The sequence below is a fragment of the Tursiops truncatus genome, chromosome 1, assembly GCF_011762595.2.
Source record: "Tursiops truncatus isolate mTurTru1 chromosome 1, mTurTru1.mat.Y, whole genome shotgun sequence".
NCBI classification, from domain to species: domain Eukaryota; kingdom Metazoa; phylum Chordata; class Mammalia; order Artiodactyla; family Delphinidae; genus Tursiops; species Tursiops truncatus.
The window spans coordinates 52,621,713-52,629,088 of NC_047034.1; the positions used below are offsets into that span (position 1 = coordinate 52,621,713).

The following is a 7,376-nucleotide window of genomic DNA, read 5'->3' on the forward strand; positions in this document are numbered from 1 at the left end:
CAGTAGTGAGGAGTCATTGCAGAAGCACAGTAAAGGAAGGAGCATAATCAAATTTACCGGTTTGAAAGATCACCCCAGCTGCAACGAGGAGGCTGGGTTGGCTGGCCCTCAAAAGAGGAGACAGGGAGACCAAGTACTGGGAAAGTCCAAGTGAGAGGGGTGACAGCTGACGAGGGAGGGGAGGGTGGGGAGGGAGGGAGGAAGGATGGCTTTGAGAAATCATCAGGAGGTAGAGCTTGTCATTGGGGATTGATTGGATGTGAGGGGCTGTGTGAGAGAATGCAGAGCACAAGACAACTGTATTTCTTAATTTTGTCGCTGGGCGATTGGTTGTCCCATTAACCAAAGCAGAGAATTTGGAGAGGGGAATCATTTTATGTGTGAAATGGGTACGTAACGAGTTCACCTGTGGACATTTTAATCTTGGCGATCATCAAAGTGAAGGATGTTTTGTATGAAAGGATGTTGACAATTGTTGAGCATCTGTCATGTGCCTGGAACTGTGTGTGGCTCCTTATGTATTTTACCTCATTTAATATTTAGAACAGCGGATCGAGAGATGGGGCATTATCATTTTTTTATAGATGATAAAACTGAGGCTCAATGAGTAACGATCCCTACTTAACATAGTGAACACCAAAGAACAGTTAAGTAGACCAGTTTGATTAAGCAAGATTGAATGAAGTTCATACAAAGAGACGGATCAGAAAATAAAGTAATAAAGGTAGTTTGGGAGCAGATCATGGAAAAATTTGAATGGAGGTATTAACCACCCCACAGGGGTGTTGTGAAAATCAGGTGAGAGAAAGCTTGTAAAGCATTTTGTAAACTATACAATGCTCACCAAACATGAGGAGTTTCGGGCTTCCCCGGTGGCGTGGTGGTTGGGAGTCCGCCTGCCGGTGCGGGGGACACGGGTTCGTGCCCCGGTTGGGGAAGATCCCACATGCCGCGGAGCGGCTGGGCCCGTGAGCCATGGCCGCTGAGCCTGCGCGTCCGGAGCCTGTGCTCCGCAGCGGGGGAGGCCATAGCAGTGAGAGGCCCGCGTACCGCAGGAAAAAAAAAAAAATATATATATATATATATATATATATGAGGAGTTCCAGTTGTGGCCAAACCTTATTGCAACAAATGGTAATAATAAGATCATAGTGATAAGTGAATTATAGAGTTCAAATCCATACTTATTAAATAAAATTCAATCATGATGTCTTCTCCCCGTTCTTCTTACTGATAGGTCCACAAAAGAATCTCTAACATGTAACAGTGACTTTTCTTTCTCCCCATCACACCATCAACATGACTGGTTTGAAGGAGAACTCTCCCAAGAAAAGATGATAATATGGTAGACATGAGAAGGAAGAGATTTGAAAGTCAAACGGACCCAGCTCATCCCAATTGGTGTGTCCTCAGACTTCGGAGTGAGACCCTAAAGATAATTAACTTGGTTATTTCTACTGTCAGGCAGAAACCAAAAATATTAGGATAAAATCCCCAGGCCTCCTACCTGATGACTGTTTGCATGTGAACTGGAAGCGGCAATGCTCCACAAATGCTGAGGGTGGGCTGAGTCACTGTTGATAAGGTCTCCATCAGATAAGCCAACTTAAGCTATCTGTGCCCTCCTTGGCTTTCGATTTCAGAAATACATGACCAGACACTCTCTGGGCTACTCACAATCCCTCCCTCCATGTTCTCTCTTTTTATATTTCTGGCTCCTCTTGTTTCAAGCCTCTGTCCTTTCTCCACATTCTCTGTCACTACTCTGCAGAATTAGACCAGCACTGCCCAAAAGAAATAGAATGAGAGCCACATATATAATTTTAACTTTTCTGATAGCCACATTAGAAAGTAAAAGGAAATGGGTAAAACTAATCTTAATATATTTTATTTAACCCAGAATATTATCATTTTAACGTGTAATCAATATTAAAAGAAGCAGTGCTGAGATATTTGACATTCTTATCCTTCAAGCCAAGTCTTCAAAATTCAGTGTGTATTTTTACACTGACAACATGCAATCCAAGTGCTCCAAGAGCTACATGTAGCCAGTGGCCACCATATGAATAGCACAGTGTGGGGCAGCGCTCAGTCCCATGAGGTATCAGATTGCCCACCCTTCGCTCAATCCAGCATCCCAGATATATTTGCATTTCATGTGAGCTTCAGTAAAAGGAATGATGGAACTGGCTGTTGAGGATTCCATGCTATAATGATGTTCCTCAACTTTACTTCCATCTGCATGGCAGAGTGACAGTTTCCAGAGAGATCAGATGAAACCCATCCACCGCTGCCCATAGTCTGAAGTATAACTGAGCTGCCTCTCTCTTCACTCCCAAATGGAAGAGGCTTTAGCGTACAATCACTAGCCACACGCCCGTGGGCCTGGACCTCTGCCTTAGCCCCCAAACGTGGCAGCAGATACTTGTGAATAATAAAGAAAAAATGCTTCAGTCCCACCCACCAGCTGCAGGGTCATTTAACACAGGAAACAAAGGTGACAACAAGGCCTTGGGAGAATTTTCAAGAGAAAATCCGTATCCCTCAGGACTTGTCCCCAGAATGAACTCCGGGGGCGAAGCAACCAAACAGACTATGTTCTTAGGGATTTTCCTCTTGACCTGAGAGCAATGATGGCATGACTTTAGGCAAGCCATTTCACTCTTAGTGCCCCACCAGAATTTTGTCCATGTCAGAAGGGGCCACCGAAGCAACCAATGACAGGTAGAGTGAATAGATGTCTCAAATCAAGTGAAGACCAAGGAATAGGGTTACACCAGTCCTCTCACAGGACCTATGCTTTCCCTTGACCTTTTCTCTGGGAAACAAGGCTCACTGTTGGAGCAAATGTGTGTGGCTGACCAGTCAAAGCCCTCTCCTGATGCCATGCAGCCCTTGGTCCTCCCTTGGTACTGCCCAGGCTGGCAGACTACCTCCCCGCTCTGCTGTTCAGCTGAGCAATCAGAGTACCTCATGGTACAGCTGCGGACAATACCGCGCCCACCCCTTCTGCTTTTGTGGTCTCCTCCTTTGTGACTGCTACAGCATATGTTTTATTAAAAAGGAAAAGGAGGGGAGATGAGAGGTTTTGTACATGGGCACGCCAAGAATCTTAAGACTGAAAATCTTCTCCTCCATGCTAAATGCCTGAGGGCTTTGGCATTTTGCTGGCTCCATGTAAACCCCAATAGGGATATTTGGGTGGGGAAACAGGAAATGAAGGGAAATCAAGGCTCTCTCTTAGGAGATTCTGAGTCTAAAAAAAATATATGAGAAGATTTTCTCGCATTCTCTTGAAATTTGCCTACTTTCCCCCAATATCTTTCTCCAAAAATTTTGATATGTTGTTAAGCTCCCTGACCTTGAGCACTGTTTTTCCCATAATATATGTATTAGGCTTGAGGGTGGATAGAAGGCTTAGGTAATTTTCGGTGCCTAATGAGATGTCCAACATTTCAAAGCCCTCTGCCTGATCTGAGGGCAGCTTCCTCTAGGCCAACCCGTGCTTCACGTAATTAACCCAGGTGTAAGCTGTTTCCAGGATCCAAGTGGAGCAGTGGTTTAAGGCAAACCCCACGGAAACATGCAAGCCTTGAAGTTTCCAGCCTTCTCAGCTGTGCTGCAGTTAGCCTCTCTGTCAGCTGGAATCTTTTTCCCATTTCTCCCTCTCCAAACAAATCCCACCCTATCCCCCATGGCACAACTCTAATTCTCCTTCCTTGGAATACTGATAGCTCTCATTATCTGTGCAAATCAACTGTAGATTAATTAGGTCCGCCTCAAGAGTCTCTTGTATTGAACTGCTGTTTAGAATGTATGTTGTCATTTACCTTTCTCCCAGATGTAAGCCTATTTTCCTAACTAGAATGTAAGATCATTGAGGGCAAAGACAAAGTCTTATAAGACTTTTATCCCTCACAGCCCTTAGGTCAGAGCCAGAGGCAAAGCCTGTGTCACTGCAACCTCCCATTCCTGTCAAGTACAGAACAGCTGAATCAAATCACAGTTACTAAGATTAACCCATTCCTTAGGAGGAGTCAGGAGAGTCTGGGGTTGGTTTGGGAATGATGAGACCCACACCCTACTCCATAGGTTCCCTTAATTGCTGTGTGACCCAGAGTAAAACAGTTCATCTTTCCAAGGTCCTCTGCCCTCCTTTTTCCAAGAAGGAGGCTAAACTCATTCTAGTCTCCTTCTTAGGGTAATCAAAGATAAATGAGGCTATAAGGCCTGTGAGGATTAATGAGATGAGCTCCCTAAAATGCTCCCAACCCTTTGGAAGAGTATGCAATTATAAAATGTATACAAGGTCTTATTATCTAAGAGAAAGAGTTGAATCACCAAAAATACACAGCACAGTGGGGAAAACAAAACACTGAGTGGGAACTCTCAACACTAAGCATCCCACTCAGCAGAAAGTGCCCACGCAGATGTCTCCAGTCCCTTCTGATTACCTCTTGTTTGTGAGCTGGGGAGGGACTTTGGAGCACTGTCTCAGAGGGGATGTTTTTGGTGCGACACTCCCCAGTGGCTGGCCTGTGTCTTGGGAAAGGGCATCGGAAGGAGTGGATGATGCAGGGATGTTCTTTGCCCTCTGGCCTTTCTCAGTAAACAACCTGTTAGGAGGCCAGAAGGGAAAACCCAGAGGATGATCTTAAGGGCCTAAATGGGGAAGATGCTCCCCACCCATGAGTCTGGCCCAATGCTAGCGGAGCAGGAACCCTCCTCCCTCCCCAGCCCTTCCCTCCTTTTCTCCTTTCTTGTGGCCATACTGCAGCACACAGCACTCCATTCTGGGAGATAAAGCCAGCCCCATTTTTGGTGAGGAGGGAGAAGCAAGAGTCAGGGATGCTTCTGTCTTCTCCATGGCTGCAGAATAGCTGTTAAACCCTTTGGTGCCAGTTGCCCTCCAACAGGGAAGACCATGGTCTGACATTTGCTTCCTTTCCCTCAAACATTTCACAGTATCCAGGCTCTGTACCAGCTCAAATCATATCGCTCCTCAAAGAAGCAAAGCATGCATCTTTCCCCACAGTAGGCAGCAGCTAAAAAGAATGTATATATACGTATAGCAACAGCTATGATATTGATAAGATTTCAGGGTCATTGTGTCAGCATTGCTTGGTCATGCCCCCGGTGCTGCAAAGCAACTTATTCTGGATGGGAGGGAACTCCAGAGGGTCCTGCCTTAAACAAATAACATACACATAACTGTGGGAAGTCAAGAGGGAAAACACACAAACTCGAATATCACTTTGCTGTTGCCTGATGTCATCAGACTGCCCCCCAGGGGATTTTGTAAAATACTTTAGCTGCTTGGTTAATGCTGGCATTGCCCTGTATTCCAGGAGGCATGGTCAGAAAGAGTGTCCCTTCCACATGCACATGTCTGGAGAAGGACAGAGGCAGAAATACTTGACTTACACTATACCTTTTATCCTCCAGATTGCTCTGTGCTGACAGATCATTGTCCCTGCTGGATAAGGCTCAGATTACGCAGCTAGAAGCCTGGCTTGTTATAATTGCTATCCTTTTAACAAAACATTTGCTCCTGCTCGGGACACCTGACTCCCAGAGCTAGGAAGAGCACACACACAGTTCTTTATGGAGGCGTCTGTGCAATCATGTTACAGCACATTAGCTTGATTATTAGTTCATATTTGGCTTAGGTCTATATACTCTGGATAAATATGTACCATGCAGGGGGACTACTTGGTGAGGAGAAAACTCCTCTGGGCTGGAAGAGCAGCTCCCAAGTTCATATTTCTACTAGGAAGGAACACTCCAGGCATCTGGGGCCTGGGCAGAGAGCTGCACAAGCATGCTTCTTCTAGCGGCAGCCTGCTTCCTGCATACAGCTGTGAGCACAGGCACACACATATATATACACACACACATACCATAGGCAGCATTAGACTGTGTACCCAGCTGATCACAGAACCGGGGAGAGAGAGAGATCACCAGATAATCTCAGTGTGCCCCTCCTTCCAGCACAGCAATGCTCTCCCCAGTGCCTCCAGCGCACTGCCAGGTTCAACTCAATCAATGGGGTTTCTGCCACCACCCGGGGAGACTATTTGCAACCCACAGGGGTTCACTCTTCAATCTGTTTTTTTTTTTTTTTCTTGGTTGCATGTGCATGGGAGAAAGAGACAGGCCTCTAGAGACATACCAGGGAGCTCTATGGACATGTGAATATAGCTCTAGGAACATGTGAATACCTGTGAACATGTGTTATCATGTATCACAACCTCCATCCCAAACATAGTGAACCGTGTACAGTTCAGTCCAGCATCTGCTGGGCATGCAGAAGTCCTTGTCATCTTCTGCAATTATGCAGTCCGATTGGATTTTCTGAAGCTAATGGGAGTTGCACTAACTTTGAGGACTTAAACCAGGCAAAAGCAATATAGGTCAGGCAGTGTGCCCAAGTCGTGCGGCAGCCGTGCAACACCAGGAGGCAATAATAGGACGATCTCTAGCTAAACCCCAAAGTCCACTGCTCAGCTCCACAAGACAGAAACTAAGAGGTGGGGATCATTCCCTCTGCCTGAAACTGCCAGACACCAGGGCAAGAGGGTTGTAGGAGGGCAAAACGATCCCCTTACCAAGAGACACACCAAAAATATAACGAAAAGGGAATGGAGAAAAACTACCAAAACCCTGCACTGTTACCTTGAATCCTTGCAAGAGCCCTCCTTGCTGTATCAGCTGCTCCCCAAACCTCCACCGATTGGGAGGAGACTCCTGAAAGATTCCAGGATTTTGTGCAACATCTCCAGTGGCAGCTTTCCAAAGTTTTTACTTCATGATTTCTCGTGGCTCCTTCTCATTTGGGGAAACGTGAATGCCTCCGCCTCAGCGTGTGAAAGGGAGTCGATGTCTCTTTTCAAATTCCTTGCTACCCGCTTTGCTGCTGCTGCTGCTGCTGCTGCCGCCGCCGCCGCCGCCGCCGCCGCCGCCGCCGCCGCCGCCGCCGCCGCCGCCGCCGCCGTCAGACCACTTGCCTGCTGCCTTCCAGCTGAGCAGCAAGGATGCCCGGCACCCACAGCATGTTTGAAGTGGGGCTTCGACGCTGGGCCGGGGCGCACGCGGGTGGAGAGGGAAGGAAAGTACCAAACCCGACCCGGGGAATCCTCTGTCCCTCCTCCGAAGAGAAAACCAAGATCGTGCCTTCCTTCCAACTCTAAAGAGACTCACTCACCCTGTCTCTCTCCCGGAATCACTGCCTTGCACATGGGTAGAGACAGTTCCTCCTGCTTCACCGCTCCCTCGTATGCCTGCAGACCTGCCCAGGCGCTCGCCGCGCACGGCAGGTGCACATCCCTGGGCAAGTGCTAACGGGATCCTCCGAGCTTAGCGAACGGGCTGCCCGA

The 7,376-nt window shown here is 47.3% G+C and overlaps 1 protein-coding gene across 1 annotated transcript in view; it reads right to left on the minus strand.

The window, feature by feature from the left end:
- Nucleotides 1-6,955, minus strand: part of LOC101332341 (BMP/retinoic acid-inducible neural-specific protein 2) — a 113,268-nt gene extending 106,313 nt beyond the window's left edge. Inside the window, 1 exon segment of the mRNA XM_033858592.2 lies at nt 6,676-6,955. The gene's annotated coding sequence lies outside the window, so the exon portion shown is untranslated.
- Nucleotides 6,956-7,376: the final 421 nt, after the last annotated feature.